Source organism: Lynx rufus, unplaced genomic scaffold (genome assembly GCF_022079265.1).
Source record: "Lynx rufus isolate CCGP_SWC_20201006 ecotype Redwood Valley unplaced genomic scaffold, mLynRuf1.p SCAF_2, whole genome shotgun sequence".
Taxonomy (NCBI): Eukaryota; Metazoa; Chordata; class Mammalia; order Carnivora; family Felidae; genus Lynx; species Lynx rufus.
In genome coordinates this window covers 12,468,369-12,492,729 of record NW_025814834.1, presented here as the reverse complement: position 1 = coordinate 12,492,729, position 24,361 = coordinate 12,468,369, and positions in this window count along the sequence as shown.

Genomic DNA, 24,361 nt, shown 5'->3' with positions numbered 1-24,361 from the left:
AGAGCAAAAGTCACGTAATGCATGATGAAGTGAGGTGTGGGAAAGAGGCCAAGAGAGAAGGAAGTGTCTACCAGCATTCAGGAAACCTGGAAGCTTTTCTTGAGGGAGAAGAGGCTTGATTTAGGGCTGCGAGAAAAGTAGGAATTATCCAGGTAAAAGGGCAGAAAAGAGGGCATCAGGAAGCAGCAGGCGCAGAAGAAATGCCCCAGCAAAGGCGCTAAGTCGTACAAGAACTCCCTATGCGCGGAGTGTGCTTCGTAACTTTTGTGATTGGCGTGCAGGGCATTTTGTGGTGGTGTGGGGTTTCCAAACATGGCAAAGACATAGTGTTTTCAGAAGGCCACAAGTGACGGTGTGAGGGAGGGGCCACTTGCAAAGCCTTGCTACCATCCTGGGTTATCTGATTTCCTGAGCGAAGAAAGCAAGGCACAGTCCAAGGATGCAGACAGCGTTTCAATGACGAACGTGACACTCTCCTGAAGGACCAGCTTCCAGGAATTTTTGGAAGACAGGAACAAGCTATTCTCTCATATGTGGCCATTGTCCCACCCAAACATCTTGAAAGAGACAATTCCAAGGCTCAGGAAGGAATGATTATAACTCATGGTCAGCTTGTTAGCCTCATGGTTTCGCTGATGCATAAAATCTACTTTTTACATTTTTGCCTAAATCGCAAACGTGATGTCTTCTGTTGATGATGGAGAATGCTAATTTGTGTGGCCTAGTCTTTAGCCTAATTATGGAAAGCATGCCCATCCACCTCAAATCGTAGAAAGGAGAAAATAATCAGAGTGACCCAAGCCCCTGGGTGAAGACCCAGAGGGTTTGAACATCAGTGTGGCTTGTGAAAAATAAATAAACTGAGGCCAGTCAAAGAGGGATTTTGATGGGGTGCCTGGGTGCCTCAGTTGGTTGAACGTCAGACTTCAGCTTAGGTCATGATCTCACCTTCAGTGAGTTCCAGCCCTGAGCCCCCCATGGGGCTTCCTGCTGTCAGCCCGGAGCCCACCTCAGATCCTGTGTCCTCATTTCTTTCTGCCCCTCCCCTGCTTACTCTCTGTCTCAAAAAATAAATAAATGTGAACAAATTTTTTTTTAAAAAGAGGTATTTTGACAGCTAAATATCAGATGAAGGGGAGAAACGAATCCCTGAAGCCTTGTTGCCAATACTAGGAAATGTAATAGTGGATCATGGCGATCCATGCTAGACAGGCCACATGTCTACACCTCACTCAGCCTATGGGCTCATTCTCCAATGAAAATCACGACGCTGTCCAAAGACGTATTTGAAGTAACAGCAGAGTCTCTAGTAAACCCTATGATATTTGACCTTTTCCATTTATAAAATAGCGCTATAAAAATGGATCTGGATTTGTCCTACCAACATTAAATTTGATAGGACTCAACCAGTTCAGGTTTTCATGGCTCTGCAATATGGATTATTGCAATATGCAATAATCGGAGCATTTTCTTTACTTCTCCAGTTTCTCAGAAAGCAGCGTGAGTCAGCCTTCTCCAAAGAGCGGCGATGCAATCTGAGTCGGTCAACACATTGTGCGGGGGACCGCTCAGCGGCCCGGTGTCCCCTCTTGCTCATTGATGAGGGTCCAACAAAGCAACGGCAAAATCGCGCTACATCTGGAAGCCTTGTCCACCGAGCTAAGCTACCAAGCAGGTGGAGCATTTTAATCCCACACTCCCGCGCCTGTAAAATCTGCCCCATTCCTTCGGCCTTGGTGAACAACCCTGGGAGAGGAATGCTTAGGACAAATAAATGGGGGCGGGTATAAATTAAAGGGCGACACCTGTCTCTGCAGCTGGCCGGCAGACCTCCCTTTAATGTGCTGTCTGCTGGGAAACGGAGGCGGCTCAGGTTACGCGGCGGCCTGAGCCTGCAGAAAGGAATTCTATGACCAGAAGATGTGAGGCTTGATCTGCGGCCAAAAACAATGGTGAAAGGTACAAAATGAAAACCTCTGTCAGGACAAAGGCACTCAATCACAGAACAACACCCAGCTTGGCCGTTTGAAGAAACAAACCCCAAACCGAAATCACAACTGGGCGACAACTGGTGGATCGCCTTTTACCTTCTAAATGCTTCTCTGGCTGGAACCACTTGTCGAAATCGAAATGAGAAGAATACGGCCGCCAGCAGCGCACGGTGTCTTCATTGAGGGCTCGTTCTGGCGTTTCTCGGGAAAAGCAACTTGCAAGATTTATGCTCCTCTGCCTTCCGTCCATGTTTTTTTTTCCATTTAAGAGGGAATTTAGAGCAAAGTTACCAATGTAACTCCAACCCAGGGCTGGAGAAGTCCTCGCTGACTTGCAAAATAGCTGTGGCTTCAGCAGAATCATGTGCCCAATCGTAACAGAGGTGAAGCCCATAAAAATTGTGTGCACACAGTTTTGAAAAACAGGAGAAAAGACCCTGGAATTTGGTACACAATGGATCTAATGGTTTGGCCACATAGAACACAGCTAAGTTTGAATAATGGGAATGGGCAGAATCGACGGGGAGGGTCTTTGCAGGAAATGCTTAGAAGAACACACACACACACACACACACACACATATGTATGTATACCTATGTGTGTGTATATATATATATATATATATACACACACACACACATTTTTGGTGGTCCTGGATGCCCACAGAATGGGAGTCAATGGGAGTCAATACAGGCCCGTGTAGGATGACTTCTGAGGGCCAGGAAGGGCCCGTTGTTTTCTCATCTGTACACTGATGCCTGGAAATCCTATAATGGGAAGCAGTCATCCATGCCCCAGTCAGACCCCGGATAAAATGCAAAGACACGGGAAAAGTACCAGTAAGATAAAATTCACAATGAGCTCTCAGTGGCTGTGTCCTACCTGAGGCTTAGTGAGAGGGGGCAGAGGGAAATCCGGAATGCCTGAGCAACTTGAAAGTTTGGAGCTTTCGAGGGGCACCACCCAGTGGGGTCAATGAAACAGGATGTGAAACTGTGGACACTGATTCTCTTTGAATTTGGCTGTATGTGGGTTCTGACTGTAACAGATGGAACTGATTGGATCAACAGTATGTGAAATGAGAAGGGGACGGGTGCCCAAGAAGGAAGCAAGTGCCCCAGGTGTCCAGTCCCAAATATTTTGGCAGTGAATTTAGACACAGGGGGGAAAATCATTTCTTCATGGAAAACTTTCAATGAACTGTTTTTAAAAATGTCTAAAATGTCTACTGCCAGTCTCCATTGTAAGCAGATACAAGCAAAGTTTCGCTGTTAGCTTGAAGAAATGATTCCGCTTCGTTACATTTTTGCTTACTATTCTAATTAAAGCATTAACGACAGGAAACTCGTTCATTAAAATACATGATCAAAACCCTTGCGAAGATGATTTTGTTTTTTCAATGATACTCTCTTCCTTGTGTAACATTTGAGGAAACTTAAACCATTTTTAATACATATAGATTTTTTTTTCTTTAGAATCACCTCGCTCTCTCTCAAACACATACACATACACTCTCCCTCCCTTCCTCTGCGTGTGTGTGTGCCTGTGTATCTATACGAGAGGACGCAAATTTGATTCATGTCTCCATTTGCGTTTGTGAACATACCCCATCCCCAGGACCATAAGAAATAATTGGAGTCTGGCCCTTACTCTGCTTCACTGAATATACTGAAGAAAACACTCCATTATATCTACGCTGACTCTATTGAATGAGATGTTGATCTGCTTGGGCATTTTCACTGAGTTTGATAATGCACCATTATAAGTGTTCCTAACTGTGGTGAATTATGAATCTGCATTTGACATCCATCATATCATTTGCGCTGCGCTCTGTCTGGTGGGAAGAGGAATGGGGTCAAATAGCAATTAAAGCATGGGCACATTTTGAGAATTCTTAGCACTTTCCAATATTATTTTCATCAACTCTTCTGCCAAGGATCAGAAAGGCAATATTTGCTTGCTCACAGAAAGGCAATATTTGCTGGCTCACAGAAAGGCAATATTTTGGATAAAAGGGGAAAAATCTAGCAATTCACAACTATTTTAAGGCTACTGACCACACTGCGAAGTTCCATAACTTTTTAGTTGATTTTCAGATGTTATGATATTCATGCACACTGAGAATCCATTTGACACTTGATGTCAAATGTTGCCCTACTGCCCAGAAACCATGTCAGAAATCCAACATCGTATTGGCAATAATTCGCTTAAAGTACCAAACGTGCAAATAAAATTGTATTTTTAAAGGCAGAAGATTGGCAGGAAACCTAAACTTCATTTAGGCATTAACTTAGAATTTCTTAAGAGCACAATTCAGCTTCAGTATGTTTTGAAGGTGAAGATTGTAAATCAGACCATCACTTCCAGGAGAGCGTCTCGTACTTGTCGTATGATGTAAGACGCCTATCCAAAGCAAATCCAGTTTAGAGGCAGATGCAAGCTCACTGTGCACTTTGCAGAATGCTGCTCACAGACTATAGTCCCAGAATATTATTTATTGAGCCTCTTCCTTCTGTATGCACAAAAGTATTAGCCAAGCCTTTCTCAGATGTGAAGAGTAGAGCTCTACGGAGTTCAGAATTATACCTGAAGGCAGTAGCCATCATAATATGGGAAGGGAATGGAAGTGATTTCAACTGTCTTGTGTTTCTTTGTTTCTCTATAAAAATGTAGTTCTCCCTCTTGAAAAACCAAGTATAGACTTTGGAAATAATTGATTGTAGTTAGACAAATCATGCTATATAAACATTTCAATTTAATTCAATAAACAAGGATAAATACCCCAATTTCCTAGGTAAAATCTGGGTTGCAAAGAAAAATAAGACCGTGCCCCATGAGGAGAAAGCAGACCTCCATATCTAACTATATTATAAAGGAGAGTGTTTTAAACACTTCACGAATTTGTATACAAAATCCTCTGAGAACACAGAAGAGAAGTGACTCTCTCGTGAGTCAAGGATGTCTTTAGGCAGAAGTGATACTTGACCTGTTTTTTGAAAATGAATGGAATTTCAACAAAGAGGAAATGGCAGGTGGTTTTATCCTTAGAAGAGCATGGGACCTGGGACAACCAGCTATGGCAGACAGCCTAAGATAATCAGACTTGTTTTTTTTTTTTTTTCTAATGTTTATTTATTTTTGAGAGAGATAGAGAGACACAGGGCAAGCAGAAAAGGGGTCGAGAGAAAGGGAGACACAGAATCGGAAGCAGGCGCCAGGCTCTGAGCTGTCTCCAAGGTGGAGCTCGAACGCACAAACCGTGAGCTCATGACCTGAGCTGAAGTCGGACGCTTAACCCACTGAGCCACCCAGGCGCCCCTAAGATAGTCATACTCGTTAAGAGTCTTTACTGCCACCATCTTTCGTAGGCTACTTGGGATTTCAAAAGATAGTAATGTCAAAACTGACCTGTACTTAGAGTCAAAAAGAGAAGTAAGGTATAGTAAGGCCTGTAGTCTCTGCCCCTTCCCAGAACCACCCCCAAGTACATGGTCAGGACTGTTGCCTACAGTCTTATCCAAAGGATGGATGTGAAGACATGTTAATGAACAATGCAAAGTCTCCTCTATCTAGACCTTCTACTGAAAGCATTTCCAGCGAGTTTACTAATGATATCCTTGACACTGAAGGCTCCCTCCTTCTACCCCAAAATAATTCTTTTTTAAAAATTTTTTAAATGTTCATTCATTTTTGAGAGAGAGAGAGAGAGAGAGAGCGCAAATGGGGAAGGGGCAGAAAGAGAGGGAGACACAGAATCTGAAGCAGGCTCCAGGCTCTAGCTGTCAGCACAGAACCCAACATGAGACTTGAACTCACAAGTCGTGAGATCATGACCTGAGCCGAAGTCGGACGCTTAACCGATTTAGCCATTCAGCTGCCCCCCCCCCCCCGCCAAAATAATTCCTATTTCTCCTCTGGGCTATAGTTGACGCCTTCTTTATTGAAACAGCTTCTCTGATCTTCCTAGAACCACCACTGCTCTCTTCTTTCAACCATTCTTAAAAGTCATATCATTGACTGCCACAGCTTTAGCTAAACATATATGCTAATGAACTTCAAATCTATATCTCAAGTTCTCATCCCTTTCCTGAGTTCCAGAGTTATATATCCCTTGCCTACTGACCATCATCTATTCTACTCAATTTTATATCACCAACAGTAAAGCAATCACTAAATCCTGATTTTTATTCCTCTTCACTGTTTTCTCAACCAATCCACCTTTCTCTGGTCATATAACCAAAAATCCAGTAAGGCCAGTGTGGCTGCTCCCAAGAAGTTCTTCGACAGCTCCTGAACACTCCCACTTCCTCTGGCCTTTTTTCTCTATTTTATCCTTCACGTTGCTGCCAGAATGATCCGTCCTGCCACAAATATGATTCTGTCACACCCTTATTTTATACAGAAGTCTTCCAATGTCTTGATGTTTAAGGTCTAAGACACTTGCATTGGTTGATAGTACCTTCATTGTCTAGGGTTTTCCTACCTGACAAACTTTACCAGAGTCAGCATCCTCCCCTTCACATCCTGCGTAAATCACTATAGTGAAGATCTTTAATATTTATAGTATGTGTGCCCATTTCCTCTTGCCCAGAATCAGCCCGCTCACCCATTTTCCCCATCTTTAATTGACTCAATTTAAATAGTACCTACTTCTGTAACCAACTTTTCTGCACAACATATCACTGTCTGCCACCACAGGCATGAGATAAGGTGTCTTACCATTCCACAGCTTAAAATCTGACATTCCCTGTAACATAGCATATAGTACACTTTATTTACTTAGTTATGTATTTATTGTTTTTCTGCTCTAGAACTCATAAATACTAAGGGAAGTTTTTGCCTTTTTATTACGTAGCCTCAGGGCACATCATAGGATCTGGCATAGAGCAAGTGCCAAATCATTATTTCTAGATAGACAAATAACGTGGATAGGTAAAGGTCAAGTTTGGAAACAGTTAGTGTTATTCCAATAATTTTAAGACATAATTGGAGGGGCGGCTGGGTGGCTCAGTCAGTTGAGTGTCTGAATCCGGCTCAGGTCATGATCTCATGGTTTGTGGGTTCAAGCCCTGTGTTGGGCTCTATGCTGACAGCTTGAGAGCCTGGAACTTGCTTTGGATTTTGTGTCTCCCTCTGCACCCCCCCCCACCCCCCCGCTCTCTCTCTCTCTCTCTCTCTCTCTCAAAAATAAACAAAAACATTTTTAAAAAAATTTTTTTAAAGATATCATTGGAAAAATCAAGGCTGGTAAAAGTGATTGATCCAGATGATGACAAATGTTAAGCCTTGAACTAAAGTGATTATTTTTACTTTTTATATTTTAATCTTATTTTATTAACAATAGGAAAAGGTAAGCAGATCTCTAAGCAGGAAAGTGATGTGAAGAGACCACGGCTTTTGGAAAGGGTAATGATGGTGACCTACAGAACGGGTTGGAGAGAAGGGATAACAATGAGGCCTCTATTTTGAAGGCTTAAAAGAGACTGTGAACCAATGTCACAGCAACAAAAATGCCTCTTTTCATTTAAGAAGCAGAGGACATGGGACTAATAGCATGGGATTTAAGAGGCAGTGTGGACATGGGACTGAGAGCACTAGAATATCCCCTGGATGTGTAGGGGCCAGGGAAAAGACTGCTCTAAAGATAAGTTTTAGGCTGTAAAACAGAGCGCACAGAAGAACAAGATCATTAGAGGGAAGAACCAGGTGGGAAATGATTAGTCCTTTTATACTTTCTGAATTTGAGAGTTACTCAACAGGCAATTAGAAATATGGCTTTGGAATCCAGAAGAAGAAAAGTAGGTGGAGGTTAAAAGATACACGTTTGGATTTCATCTGCAGAACCACCTGTAGATTGATGAAGCCCCAGGGTAAGAAAAGGAGGAAAGGAGAGACAATAGTTACTTAGTGAGGTTCCTCTGTATGGAACAAACAGAAGAGGAACAAAGGAGGAGGAGAAGTCAGGCTGGTAGATACAGAAGGAGAAGGAGGATAAAGTGTTGTAGTTTAACCACAAGAAGGAGAGTATCAGAGAAGAGAAGTATGTATGCATCTCGATTAATTCAGGGGGATGGAATGGGAGAAGGACAAAATTCAATCTTTGAGTTTAAAATCAGTAGATAACTGGGGACATTGAGAAAGCAGTTTCAATTACTGCTTGTTGTGATTGAAATGCCCTTACTGTGGGTGGAGGAGTAAATAGAAGGTACAGGAATTGAAGCCACACTCTTCCAACATGTGTGATGATGAAAGACAAGGGATGAAGGTAGGAAGAAAGACTTAAAAACACTGGAGGAGGAAGTTACATGTGAAGTCGGAAGGGAAATTTGCAGTGGAGCTGGAGATTGTGTCAATGCCTAAGAACAAGGCATAATTTCAGAAGACAGATTGTGGAGGAGAAAAGAAGCAGGGGGCCTGGAACACAGGTAGAAGTAAGGAGTCTTCTATGGGGAAAAGCAAGGAAGAGAGCAGAATGATCCAATCTGTCCATGAATGCAATAGGGTTGGAAGTCAGAGTGGGAGGCAGGAAAAAACTTCCTGAGTCTTTAGGGATGGGTAGGCATTATCTCAGGTGACACTGTGGCATTCCAGGGAGATGTGTTCACGTCAGCCGAAGTATAGACACAAAGAGCATCATACTGGGCATGATAATTGGAAGTGACTCACTGTGGGTCCTGATTAAGTGCAAGGTAGATGGTGTAAGAGATGACATAGGAAAAGGAGGTGGTGATAAATGACACTGAAATATTAACAAGCATGGACTTCAGTCTCTTGTAGGTAAGAGGGAACTGTTGAAGGTTGTAGACAAGGGAATGAGATGGGAAGTGATACACTGAGGATAGGTGGCTCTGGCGGTTCTGGGGAGGCGGGACTGACTGGTCCAGGGAAAGACACATGGCCATTTGCAGGTGTGCCTAGTAGTCTAGCACAGAGTGGCACAGGACAGAGAGGGTACAAACACAGAGAGAGTCAACACCTATTGGGGGGGGAGCATTCTACAGGAACTTGTCATTGGGAACAAGGGATTTAGGAAAAATGAGAAAATCAAGGAAAATCTCAGGATTCTATTTTGAATGGTTGGACAGAATTTGATGTCACTTACTAAAGGAGTGGAGGAGTAAAGCAAATATTAGAGGGAAAGATAGCTCAGTTTTGAATATGTTGGGTGGCAGGTTTTTGTCTGACTTTTGTATGGAGACATTTAATAGGTTGTTAGATAAGTGTAAGATTTATGAATGTGGATAAGATTAAGGTGGTAAGTAACCTGGTGGGCTAAGAACATAACCCGAGAATGTCAACAATTAAGAGAGTAGACAGAGGAAGATTACAGAGGATTGGTCAGAGGAGGAAGGAAGGAAGGAAGGAAGGAAGGAAGGAAGGAAGGGAAAGAAAGAAAGAAAGAAAGAAAGAAAGAAAGAAAGAAAGAAGAGAGACGGAGGAAAGACAGAAGAAGGGAAGGAAGAGAGGGAGGGAGGGAAGGAGGGAGGAAGGGAAGGAAGGAAGGAAGGAAGGAAGGAAGGAAGGAAGGAAAAGAAAGAAAGAAAGAAAGAAAGAAAGAAAGAAAGAAAGAAGAAGGAAGGGAAGGAAGGAAGGGAGGGAGGGAGGAAGAAAAGGAGGGAGGAAGGAAGGAAGGGAAGAAGGAAGGAAGGGAGGGAGGAAGGAAGGAAGGGAAAGAAAGAAAGAAAGAAAGAAAGAGAAAGGGAGGAAGGAAGGAAGGAAGGAAGGAAGGAAGGAAGGAAGGAAAAGAAGGAAAAAGAAAGAAAGAAAGAAAGAGAAGAAGGAAGGGAAGGAAGGAAGGGAGGGAGGAAGAAAAGGAGGGATGAAGGAAGGAAGGGAAGAAGGAAGAAAGGAAGGAAGGGAAAGAAAAAAAGGAAGGAAGGAAGGAAGGAAGGAAGGAAGGAAGGAAGGAAGGGAAGAAGGAAGGAAGGGAGGAAGGGAAGAAGGAAGGGAAAATTAGGATAATATTGGGATCCCACAATCTAGTAGTGTAAGGAGAGCTCCAAAACAAGAACATAATCCACAGTATCCAACATAGCTTGTGCCAAGTAACCTAAACTCCAAAAAAGGCCCATTGGACTTAGCAGTTTGAAGGTCATTTGGGGTTTTAGCAAAAGCACTTTCAGAGGAATAGTAGCAGGAGAAGCCAGAATACAGTGGGCTGAGAAGTAAATAAGACCTAAGAAAATGCCATAGTGGGACAGTAAGATTAGGCTGTCCTGGGCCCCACTCTGTGTGTTAGAAAGACCTACAAGAAGGTGAAGCTTAATCGCCTCTGAAGGAAGAGTAGATACCCACCAGCTGGACAAGGACGAGGCTTTACAGGGAAGAACACCCACCAAGCACAGAGGTATGAGACAAATCGATTTGCTTAGAAGACACAAGAAGTTTTCTAAGGAAACCCAAGCATCACCAAGGCATTAAAATGAATGGAACATCTGGTAGAATAAAAGTTATGAGGTAGGACAAAGACAGGTCAAACCAGAGGAGCTTTTCAGGCCTTACTAAGAAAAAGGTATTTTACCCTGAGGCAATAGGGAGCCATTGCAAGAATGCAATCATTCTATTTGCGATTTACATTGGCAGAATGATGAGGGAGCAAAGGCTAGAGGCAAGGTGAGCATAGCAGGTGGGAAGATTTTACAATAGTATAGGAGGGAGGTGACAGTGTAAATTAATAGCAGAAAATGGATAGGGTAAGAATTGTCAAGAGTTGGCGATTAAGTGAATGTGGGAATAAGGCATGGAAAAATTGGGACTCAAGGAAAAGACCAATGTGGTTTAGTTGATTAAGGAGGAAGGCAATGTCCCTAATTATGGAAGTGAACAGAAAAAGAGATCTGCCTGGAGGGGAGAAAAGATCATGACTGCAATTTGAAATATTTTGCATTTGAGGTTTCTTTTAATGTCTCCAAGTTGTCTTTTAAAGTCCAGACAAGTTCCTGAACTTAGCATGCCTGGGGTGTTGGACGAGTCACAGAAATGTCAAGTCTGAGATTAAGGGGAACTGGAGATCATCGTGAGTCTGGTCTGAAATTCACTGTATTGAAAAGATTCCAGGGAAAAGGGATGGTGATGCTTAGTTAACTTCACATGCTTCAAGGTGGTTCAGATTCTCCATCTTTAGGGCAGAACTGGTTCTGGTAATTGAACCTCCAAAGGGGAGTGCAGCGTAGGATTGAATGAAATCAAACTGTATGAGTTGGAGTAATTCAGAGACTGGAAATCAAATACGATCTGAAGGATCCTTAAAATGTCTTTTGCTACGCTCCCTACCGCTGTTCACAAGAGTGTGGGAATGGCATTGGAGGACCTAAACCCAGAGCCTTCTGGAACTCTCGAAAAATCTCCGAAGGATTCAGAGGCGCCTTGGGGAGGTAGCCTGTAGAAAAGAAGCCCTCATCATCACAATATGTTGCCAAAGCAGTGTAAGATGAAAATCTATCTGGCATGATATGACCCAAGCAGAGCAGGTCGCTTTGTCCCTTGCAATTTCATATGGCCTCCAGAAGCTTTGTGGCCCTGATGTTCATATCAACCTGACTGCAACCGCACACCCATTTTGGGAATGGATGACTAGTATAATGAATTGGCTCTTAGGCCGCATCTCTCTTTCCCCTTGGCCTTGATCTCTGTAGACTGAATTGCTTCTAGGCCGATGTGAACCCTACAGTGAATCTTCAGACAGAGGGTATGATTTACTTGGAGCATAGGAATTGTACAAGAAAGCCATCTCTTCTCCATTTTAAATACCAAGTGTCATTTGCTCCAGAATAACTCAAGGCAATTTCCCGTGGTTTTTTTTTTTTTTTTTAGGCACCCCTGAGTCGAAATTCCAGTGGGAATTTCAGAGGCTCTAAATTACAGCCAAAGAATAACTTTTCATTTAGAAGGATGGGAATCCCTGAAAGGTTTCAGGCTATGGAGGACGAGTGGCCAAAGTAAAAATTTCCCAGGGAAATATTTCAGGTCACTAAACAGAATGGAATTCATTTCGGGTTCAAGCTACTTGACTCGTGTTTTTATTGTCTTTGTAGTAAAAAAGAAATCGAAAAGGAAATCTTGACAAAGATATAGTCAGAATTTGTGAGCAAATTGATGAAGGCAAGTTTATCTTTGGTTTTACCTGCTTGAATATAAAATTTAACTTATGCATCCAAAGAACAACTTTATATTTTGTATTAAGCAAGACAAAATGAAATTTTATAAACTTAAAGCACAATAACTGTAATTCTGGCAAGGGCTAAAATTTATCATTGCCAAATACTTTCCACTTTAACCTCATTTCTTCTTGGTTGAAATTTGTACAAAAGCTTTCCCTCTAAGGGGCAGGGGTTTCTCTGCTCAGAGGTGATGTGACTTTCTAAAAAGAAAATTTGAAGTCTTCCGAGCCACTTAAAGTCATAACCACAAAAAGTAATAACCCCTCTTGAACCTTTAAAATGTCAAAATTCTTGAGCTTCAACACAAAGATCCATGGAACGAGAATCAGTTGATTTTTTTCAGGTAAAATCTTACAAGTTTTAAGAATGGCTCAAAATGATATTGGAACATTAGATTTAGTCATGATAACTGAGTCGTTTTAAAACAGTTTCTAGAGATTGACATATACATAATTTAGAGAAAAACTCTGAAACGGATATTTTGGTAGATCAAAGCTTTGATAAAGTGAAGAATAAAATCACTAAATCAGAGTAGCAGCTTTTATGAACTTATTTTATGCACGTGCAGAGTTTTACAAGTCAAAATGCTTTACAAACCTTATCTGGAAATCAGAAGTCCCCTACTTCACTACTATTCTTCATACTACCCCCCACAAGTGACTAGTGACAATTCTTTTAGCAGTTTATTGGGCTACTCACCGCCCCCGTTCTAAATAACAGACGTTTCCTGCTACCTCTCCATTTACAATTTGTAGGCATCATCCGTTGACTTTCTGCCAGGAGACAAAAAGCATCCTTACATCCTGTCACCCCCTGCAACCTTTTGTCTACATCCTCCTATGCAACTTAGCAAACTTTCATTATGATCATTTTAAGCATGGTTTACGTTGTTTTTCTCGGTTAATAAGTGTATCCTTTATGTATGTATGTATGTATGTATGTATGTATGTATGTATATATATATTTATTTATTTATTTACTGGCATGATTTCCTGCCATTATCATTAACGCTTTCAAGTTCTCCAAGTGAACTAAAAAAAAACTCTTCAATGCTCTTTATCATACGGTCAAGCACTTCAGGAAGCAAGCAATTCAACTAGGGTGTGTGTGTGTGTGTGTGTGTGTGTGTGCGCGCGCATGTTTTCCTTGCATCTTCCTTGAGTACGCTGTCTCTGTCCAATCTGGAAGTTGTGTTCTATTCCTCCTCTTGAGTTACTTCCTGAAAAAAAAAAAAGTCAGCCAGGTTATACTGTATGAATTATGTAAAGACTAATTTATTAAATGTTAGGGTTTTTTGCGCCAATTATGGGGTAATATGACAACTGATTATAAGCAAGTTCTATGCATGCTGAGATTCATCAGTTTTCAGGGGAAAAGTTTTGTGTAGACTGATCGAACTTTTGGTTTTCCTACAAAATAAAAAAAAATAGTTGAGGTCCCAAATTCTAATGATACAAATGAGATAGTCAGATTTACTTCTTTGTTTGATAGCATTGATATTTTTACTCTCTTCTAGAGAAGGAATCCAGCCCACTTTATGATGGAAGATTTGCTTCAAGAATTTTTGCAGATTGTGATGATATATTTTGTAATTTAACACAATTATTAGTGAAATAGGGAATAATCTTCATAGAGCACATTTGGTGAAAGTTACCTCTGAATACCTTATAAGTTTGAAAAACATATATAATATACATATACATATATATGGTTCACACAATAAGATATTTATGGATCTATTTTTCTTACACTTAAAGATAATTTAAACTTAATTAAAACTTTATAGGATAGATTATTAGAACCAGCTATTGGTTCTAATTTTAATTAAAATTAAAGATGAATGTTGAAAATATATTGTCATTTCCTTTATTTTATTTTATTTATTTTATTATATCTTATTTTATTTTATTTTATTTTTATTTGAGAAAGATTACACAAGCAAGGGAAAGGGGCAGAGGTAGAGAGAGAAAGTGACAGAGAGAGAGAAAGAGAGAGACAATCTTAAGCAGGCTTCACTCTCAGTACAGAGCCCGATGCAGGGCTCCATGACCCTGGGATCATGACCTGAGTCAAGGTCAAGAGTTGGTCACTCAAGTGACAAAGCCACCCAGGTGCACCTCCTTCATTTTAAATAAAAGCTCTAACTGAATATAGAGAGCAGGCTTAAATTACTTTGAAATCCTTCTGTCACATATTTGGGGAGATTAGTTTTCCTCCTAAATGTTAGTGAAACAAAATATAGAAATATTTTAGATATACATTATAGTCTGAGTTACTGCTGTGACCGATTGAGCCTAGAATGATAAATTAACAAGTGAAAAGTATTTATATATTTGTAACATTAAAAATATTAAATATTGATAAAAACTTGGTGTGTTAAACTATGTATGTATCTGTCTAAAATAGGGAATCACTGTGTCACTGACAACATTGTTATGCTACACATATCGAACAACTAAAATTTTCAAGTGTAATAAAGATTCAATTTAATCATTTAGACACTCACTCCCTTGTAATGATAAACACGTACAGATTTTGTAATTCCTTTTTATCCTTATGTTAGTTTTGTTCACATCATATTTATTAAAAGATAATTTAATGTCTGTTGAATCTAATAAAAATTGAGGATGTATTTCATTTTTTCTAGTAATTTATTTTTAGTTCTATTTTACAAAGGAATATTGCATGTGAAGCTTGGCTGCAATAATTATAAAGAGAAGAAGGGAACATGTATAGCTATATTTGGAGGACAGAGGGATGATAGAAGAGGGGTCACATGAGATTGGGTGAGTTTTTGGAAACTCTCCATGTCTGAAAATATTTTTATTCTATTCTCATGCCTTCTTAATAGTTTGCCAAGGTATAGAACTCAAGGACAAAGCAATTCTCCTTCAGGCTTTTGAAGTGATTGTTTTATTTATTTACTTCTGTATTTATGTATTTATGTATTCATTTACTTATATCCAGTGCTGCTCTTAAGAAATCTAAAGGGAGTCTGATTTTGAGCTTAGATATGTCCCTGGTTTTCTTTCTTGCTTTTTTCCTTTCTTTTCTTGTTATCCTACCTTCCTGCCTTTCTCACTCCCTTCTTTCCTGCAACAAGGCAGATGCTGTTATCTCTATTCTACTAATGAGGAAACCACATTTTAAGGATGTTATTAAACACAGTCACTGAATGAATGAAAAAGGGTATCAACCAGTCCAATGCCAATATGATTAGAGATAATGGAAGATCAGCAGGTTCAAGTTGTTTGCCTAGGTTTATACTGTATACTCTTCTGGAATAGACTGGGAAGGTTATTATAAGAAATAAATGATATAATGACTGTGTACCTGTCTCCTCTTCTTCCTACCATTTAGTAGGTGCTCAGTAAATATCAGCTTCACTCTTGGTCCATCCTGAAATCCACTAGCCTTTTGGGAGCGTATATAGGACCAGATTGAGTATCTCTAGCACAGGGCAACATTTTCTGCTGCTTCTGATAAATGATACCGGTAAGGCTCAAGAAACTATTTTTACTGGAATTGGTCACCTGTGCAACGTGAAACTTGTCACTTATCAAACAGCAAAATGGAAAATTGTCAGAAGGTGACAGGACATTTTATAAACCAAATGTTCCAATTTTCAACACATTTCACGAAGTGTTTTCTTTGGATGTTTTCTTTTTCTTTTACGCGGGCCTAATTTTTCTCCTTTCTTTTCTTTCTTTCTTTTTTCTTCTGTGTTCTCTGTCAGTCTTGCTCTGGCTTAGGCTTTAGAGCCTCTCAGCTTCCTCTCCTGACCTTCTAGTGACAGCATCATCATTGTTCCTGAGACTGTGATTAGGACTGGTGACAGTTGCATGCCAAACCTTCCCAGGGAGGAACGTTCACGTGTTCCACAGCATTTGTTTTTACCTCAGTGAACAGGACCAAGAACGACTTCAGAACAAAATTGACTATTACCTGGAAGTGTTTTTTTTTGTTTGTTTGTTTATTGGGTTTTTTTTTTTACAGGAAAAATAAAAGGAAGATTTTCCCCTTAAATAATCATTAAATTCATAATTTAAGTGCAACTTGTGAAAACTTTGTATATAGATAAGTCCAAGGCATTTGCTGGAAAAGCATAGATCATAAAATCGTAGCATTTAAAGACGGGGAATGACTTTAAGAAATGTCTGGTTCAAGGCTGCGAACTCAAATGCTCAGGGAACCAAACAAATAACACAGGTGAAGCCAACTATGTGACAATCACAGTCTCTGGGGACCAGTGGGGATGTAGACTAATGGCATACATAATCCCATGTCGCCTTAATAACAACCATCTTGTAGCCATGGGAACAAAAGCCACACACTAAAGATGGCGACACAGGATCAATTCAGTCAACAAGTCTATTGTCAGTGTTTACTCTGTGGCAAGTGCTGAAAAGGAGAAGGGCTCTGCTCTAGCAATGACCTTAAATTCTAAGGGGGAGTGAGAAACACACAGTGAAGAGCAAAGCGAAAACAAGGTGAGAGGGTAGAAACTGATGTGTGCCTGATGTTAATTTAGATATGGCAGTTGGCAAAAGTCTCTCTGATGGGATGACATTGAGACAACTTTTGTCAGGTGTAAATGGAAGAGCCCAGAGAGCTGTATTACCGCCAGTCCTAAAAGGGGAAATCAAAAAGGTCCATAGTTCTGGGGTGCCTGGGTGGCTCAGTCAGTAAAGCGTCCAACTTCCGCTCAGGTCATGATCTCTTGGTTTGTGAGTTCGAGCCCCGAGTCAGGCTCTGTGCTGACAGCTCAGAGCCTGGAGCCTGCTTCAGATTCTATGTCTCCCCCTCTCTGCCCTTCCCAGGTTCATGCTCTGTCTGTCTCTGTCTCTCCATAATAAATAAATGTTAAAAAAAAAAGAAAAGTTCCACAGTTCCTTATGTTCAAGAACCCCTGAACAAAATACCCTCTTCTTGGTGAGTCATATTATACACTAGGATATTAAAGGATCTAAGTAATCCTGAGGTAAACAAATATATGTAATTTTCCTTAATCCATAATCCCCCAGATTCGTTTGACTTGGAAACTTCTGTTGGAGTTAGGCCTATCAACCACCTCTGGAGAAGTTCCAAGTCATAGTCTTGGGAAATGCTGGCCATAATTGCCCCAGGACGGAAATGATTAACTATTGCTGAGGCCTCTGGAGAATTAACTGAAGCTGACCCATTTGGTTTTTTTTTTTAGGTTCTCATAAATAAACATTTTTATTCAAATACAGTGAGACTCCCAGATCACGGTGTTCTGTTATTTAGCAAGCAAAAATAAGCAAAGAAAAAAATATATATAAATAAGGACTAGTGATACTGCAAGTGAGAACTGTGGGGACTTTACCACTGTAAAAAAAAAAGGCAGAAATCTAACTTTTCAGGGAGAATAATACTCTTCTCTGTTACCAACTATGCTGCTTCCTTTTCCTACACTGCCTTCCATTATGGTCCCAGGTTTAGTGTCAAGGTTTTTATCCTGTGTTTGCCTCACGGTCCATTACTATGCTGTGTGTTCCCTAAAGGCAGAGACTGAATCTGCTTCAACTCTCAATCCTAGCTGTCTAGCATAGGACATGGATCGTGTTAGGTGCTGGGTTAATAACAAAAGTTTATTTAGAATGAATATCAATTATTTTGTGCTCGGTAACTTCACATCTGAGCTCCTGTTTTAAAGCTAGCCCAGGGAATGCACTCATTACCGACTTTGCATGGTAAAGTGCATACACTTTATAAATAAAGTGTATTTATACTTTATTTATAAATAAATAAATATATTTATTTCCAAGCAGTTTCCAAGCATCCGTACAATCCGAGTATTACCACATCCATTCAGTGGGGAAAAGAAAACTTAACACATCAATTGTTGTTTGAGCAGTACGACAAATGGGTAAGTGAAGTCAACTTTTTAGAAAGCCTTTGCCAGCTAATCCGTCCGATGTTCATCCCTGATTATATTTTAGAGCTCAGGGAAGATTTTCAAAGTAACAATAACTGGAGTTTTCTCCAAATCAATTAATTCACCTTTTTTTTTTTTTTAAATCAGCCGTAGACTGTTGTTGTTTTTTTTTTTTTTTCCAGCATCCCAAATAATTCTAATGTCACAAGTTGTTGGGAGCCATTTTATGTTGATCAAAGTAGTTGAAAGTTCTAAGGCCTCCGAGTACAAGCAACGAAATAAAGAGGGGTGGGGCACCTAGATGGCTCAGTTGGTTAAGCGTCTGACACTTGATTTCAGCTCAGGTCATGATCTCGAAGTTATTGAGACAGAGCCCCACATCGGGCTCTGCTCTGACAATGCAGAGCTTGCTTGGGATCCTCTCTCTCTCTCCCTCTCTCTCTCTCTCCCCTACATACCTCCTCAAAATAAATAAATAAACTTAAAAGAGAAAAGCATGAACAGGAGATACTTGTGGGTAGAACATTCAAACTGACCAGGCAGGGGAATGCATTCACTTGGCCTCAGTATGTTCATATCATGATAGCACCATTAACTCACATTTGGAGCAAAGATTGTGAATGAAAGATGTATCTGTATCATCTATATCTATATCTATATATTTCCCTCCGTTTTTTAATGTCACATGATTTCATCGAGATTAGTGATTTTGTATCTTTGTTTTCATCTTCTAATTCCTTTTTTTTTTCTTTTATTCCCTCTGGAAAAATAGGATATCACTAACGTAACTGGTGAGGCCCAGGCCCAGTGCAATGTGATTGGGGCGAAGAATAAAGAAAATAACATTCATGTGGTTTGAGAGAACAATATAGCTGATTATCGTGGAAAGCCTGCAGGAAGCCAGTCACTTTTATTCTTTACCAAAATAATGTAAGTATGAAAAACCAGTTCTAGTCCTCTTATATATTTATTTATTAAGTGTATGCAAGTTTCCCTTACATATTACTTCATCATTGACATATAAAATTGTTGACGTCTAAAAACGCTCTACGTTAGAAAGAATAATGAAGATCTGCCGTGTGCCATGTGCCATATTTCTGTTTCAAAGTGGAGCCTTGGATTTGGCGGAGTCTAAATACACGAGCTCCCATCCAGAGCCTCGCCCCACACCCAGTAACTCGGCCAGCCATCCATTGTCACCTACCCAGCATCACTGTCCCTTTGCCCCTTGCTTAACCACAAGTCACTGATACAAACAAGAGAGGTTTCTTCTTATCTCTTAAAAAAAATGTTTCATGCAAAACATTCCCCACAGGCACTCTCTTTGATTTCTACATACATCAGTCAATCTCTGAATGTCTATTAAACATAGAAGAACTCCATTAGCCTTAACTAATCATATTTCATTTAGGATATGCTGAAGTAGACTGTGAACACTTCAAGGGTAGAAAGCATATCTTAAAGAATGAGTATCCATCACTGATAGATCATGGCAGAATGCTAGCGACAGTGTAGGAAACCAAGAACTACACCTTAATAGTTTGCCTATCAAACTATGCTTAATCATTTCTTTTCTATGTCATTTTGAAACGATCTCACACTTACAGAAAAGTGCGGTAGAAATAACTCTTATTTTCTGAACTTTTCTTTTACTTTTTGACAGTAAGTTGCCACCAAGATATCCAACCCAATCATCCCTAAAAGTTTACTGTCATACCCTACAAATAAGAACATTCTTCGTCATAGCCACCATACTACCATCAAAAACCAGGAAATCAGAACAGATTTGCCTTTACCATCTAATTTTCAGACCCTCGTTCAAGTTTTCCGATTAAACTCAGAAAGATTTTTATACCAACCAACAAACAAACGACAACAACATCTAGTTCAGAATCACACATTACAATTAATCGACGTATGTCTCCAATCTTCTTCAGTTTGAAATTGTTTCTCAGTGTTCCTTGACTTTCATAACCCTGACATTTTTGAAGATTACAAACCAGATTCGGGCCTTTGTGATGTTTTCTCACGATTAGGTTCGTGCTCTCCATTCTGTCAGTAGTATTACAGAACTAATGCTACCTTCTTTGCATTAGATCATATCAGTAATATAGAATTGTCCCATGACTGATAACATTTGCTTTGATCACACGAGTAAAGTAGTACCTTCCAGGCTTCTCTTTGGTGTGAGAAGCTATTCAAATGGGCATAAAGCTGTCTTGAAAAAAAAAAAAAAATTGGATGATTAAAATTTCTCCAAGCAAATATGTGTACATTCACATAAAGTACTTTAATTTAGGTAACACCTTAATTAAAAATAATACCGATGGCATTTTGCGTATATCAAAATAGCAGTGAAGAACATTGTCCAGTGTATATCCATTCATCATTGCTACCTGAGGTCTGTTCATGGCATAATGGAGAGGCCTTGCTGCCAATATTGGTGATGATGATAGCAGAAGGGACATAGGGGACAGGAGGAATTACAGCGTATGTGAAATAAAAGTCCTCAAGGTCCATTCTAGTATGTCCTTCAAAATGCTGACTGCTTACATTTGAAATGTGGCAGGTCTATGTGCCCCTAAGTTCCATCCTCTGGGCTCCCTTGGAAGCTACTTTCTTTCACCCAGCATCAGTATTACAATTCTGTCTGCTGTGGCCAAAAGAAGCGAGAAAAGGAGATATTGCAGAGTTTAACTTCTGTGTATCTATTATTATACTTAAAATCAATGTTGATTAATATAGCAAATTATATTAAATAATGAATATATGCTATATTAAATACAGTATATATTAATAAATATCAAATGATATTGTTGCATATCAAGTAACATGACCCCATTTTATAATAGAGGGAAACAGACCAATAAAATTATATTCCCTTCTAGTATTTGACACCATAATAAACCTAAATGGATTAAAGGTTTACATGTGAAAATGAAACCACCAGTTTACAAAGAGAAGTATAAACGAATATAGAAGTGAGGAAGTTCCCATTAAGTATGACAGGCACAAGGAAAGATCAGTAAATCTGACTACACAAAAATTAAAATGTCTCTCTGATGAAATGCTTTATAAGTAGTCAAAAGACAATGTAGCAAAATAGTTGCCATGTGTTTAAAAAACAAAGGTCTAGTAGCCTTAGTATGTAGGCTACATACTAAGAAATTTTTAAATTTTTAAAAAATAAACCCAGGGGCGCCTGGGTGGCTCAGTCGGTTAAGCGTCCGACTTCAGCCCAGGTCACGATCTCGCGGTCCGTGAGTTCGAGCCCCGCGTCGGGCTCTGGGCTGATGGCTCAGAGCCTGGAGCCTGCTTCGGATTCTGTGTCTCCCTCTCTCTCTGCCCCTCCCCCGTTCATGCTCTGTCTCTCTCTGTCCCAAAAATAAAATAAACGTTAAAAAATAAATTTTTTTTTAAAAATAAAAAATAAAAAAATAAAAAATAAACTCAAATTAGAAAGAAATTTTTAAAAAATAAACTCAAATCAGAAAGAAAAATGGTCGAAAATATAAACATAAAATCCACACAGGAAAACACAAGTAGCTCATAAACACTAGCAAAATTTCAAACTCACTAGTAATTAAATATAAAATTTAAAGATCTAAATACTAATTTTAGCCCTCATATGGTCACTGATGAATAAGAATATCTTAGGATGGGTAAAGGTGTGGATTTTCTAATTTGTCTCTAAATATGTGTTTCTTAAACATATTGCTTTAAAAATATTTTAAAATTAAAATATACTTGGTTATGAAATGTATGGTTTTGTATAGGAAATAGAAAATGAAAAATTAACACCTTTGACATTATTTTTAAAAATTTTTTAATGTTTATTTATTTTTGAGAGACAGAGAGAGAGAGGCAGAGTGAGAGAGAGGGAGGGGCAGAGAGAGGGAGACACAGAATCTGAAGCAGGCTCCAGGCTCTGAGCTGTCAGCACAGATCCTGACACAGGTCTTGAACTCACAAACCGAGATCAAGACCTGAGTTGAAGTCAGACATTTAACCGAGCGACCCACGCAGGGGCCCCAATACCTTTGACATTAGAAAGTTGTGTTTGTTTGCTCTGATATAACCTGTCCATTCATATGAAGAAAAATCGCTGATTGAATACAACAGCAAGAAGTGTACATATTCCAGTGAATGTTGGTTGTGTATATGGCTACAGGATAATGACTACGAAATGATTAACAATCATGCCTAGGAAACGATATTTCTGCTTAACATGTACTCAGGGAGTATCACAGTGGAACAAGATTGGATATAAATCCCCCTATTTCTTTATATTTATTCCAGTGCCAAAATCTTCTGATGACCATGGTTTTTCCATACATTTTATGATCCCCTTCAATAGTCATCTTTGTCAGAAGATGCTTTCCTATAATCAGACATTTATGTTTCCCGATCAACCTTAGCATCATTTGATCATATTCTTGAAAAACAAAGATTTTTATTAGAATTGAATTAAATTAATATATCAATTCAAAGAAAATTGACCTCCTTGGATACCAGCTGTCTATATCTCAATTCTTGTTTTTGTGCTTCAAACTTTTTAAATAATTTTATTCATAAATATGCCACATATTTCTTGCTATTCTTAAACACTTTCACTGGTTTCACTGGTTGTATTTGAACTGATGTTTGTCAAGATGGAATAAAAATAAATTAATTTTTACATGACTTCTGTGTTAATACCCTTCCTTCCACCCAACTGGTTATCTTGGGGGTCGATATACAATAAAAAATCAAGTATTGACAATCAAAAAATCCAATCTTGACAATTTTGCCTTCTTTTTCTCATGGTTCCACATCTTTTTTGCTGTTGCCCTTTTCTAATGGATATGCAGGCTCTCAAAGGATAATGCTAGATAGTGATGGTAATGGTGGCATTCATGTCTTCTTTATTTTAGTGACAATTCATCCACTGTGATGCAATTATCTGGTTGTTTTATCATTCCTAGGAATAAAACACACATGATCATTTCCAAAGTTTTTTTTTTGACAAAAATGCTATGAAATTTTATCAAATGTCTTTAATATCTGTTGAATGAGTTGCATGCCTTTCTTTAACTTATTAATAAGATGAGCTATATAAGTAGATAAGCAGATTTTCTAATATTAAAAGCCCTTTGCATTCTTGAATGAACTTTACATAATCTTGTTTTATGTTTTTCAATGTAATACTGTAGTATGGTTGTGGTAGATGTTAATCACAGAATATATGTTCTTTGTGTTGTCTCCTTTCTTCTGTACTATTTCAATGCCCAGGACATTGCAAAAAATTCTTTCATGACTGCTTAATGACACTGGTAATGAAACTATTAATACACAGAAAATTCACCCTGGTGAGATCCTAAATTCACAGCAATATCTTTGCTCCATCAGCAAGTTCCTATAAGTCTTGGTTCATTCCTTTACTCGTTGGCCAAACATCTTAGATGGAGTCTCCATGATACAAAGTAATGATCTCTTTAGGATAATGAGGGATCTCCTGGATTGAGATGTACTATTCAGTTTATATGGATATGTTCCTTCCAAATTACCCTAGTAGCTGCCAGCAATAAATGTAAAGAACCCATTAATGCCCGTACTCAATATTGGCATAGAAAAACATTTTTATAAACTCTCCTGAATGATGAAGGAAAGAAAATTGGCTAACAACCAAGGCATTGTGTTCCAGAGCCAGGAATGTGATTCTGTAATATTTCCATTGTGGTTTTCACTTCTGAGTAATTTGTGTAATTTGGAAAGCAGGCCATAAAACTCTGTGTGGGGATAGGTTATCCAAGGTAACTTCTCTGTCAAATGGGAAACAACATTGGTAATTGTAGAGCCATAAGACATCACGTGTTACCAGTCATTAAAGCTAATAAGGAAAACAAGATCGTGTCACATTTATGTACATGTGTATTACATATATGTGTATGTATTATATATATATAAATATATATATATATTTATATATATAATGATATATTATTCAGTGGGTACAAAGACATTTTATATACTTATGCTTAAAATATCCAACTATTAATATGGTAGAGGTGAAGTATAAATAACAACTCAGCTTCATCTGAAAGCTTTTTGTTTTGTTTTGTTTTGTTTTTTTCTTTTTTTTAATTTTCATTTAATTTTGAGAGAGAGAGAGAGAGAGAGCATGCGAGCAGGGGAGAGGGGAGACACAGAATCCAAAGCAGGCTCCTGGTTCTGACCTGTCAGCACAGAGCCTGATGCGGGGCTTGAACTCACAAACCATGAGAACATGACCTTAGTCAAAGTGGGGCAATCAACTGACTTTTAGGGGCACC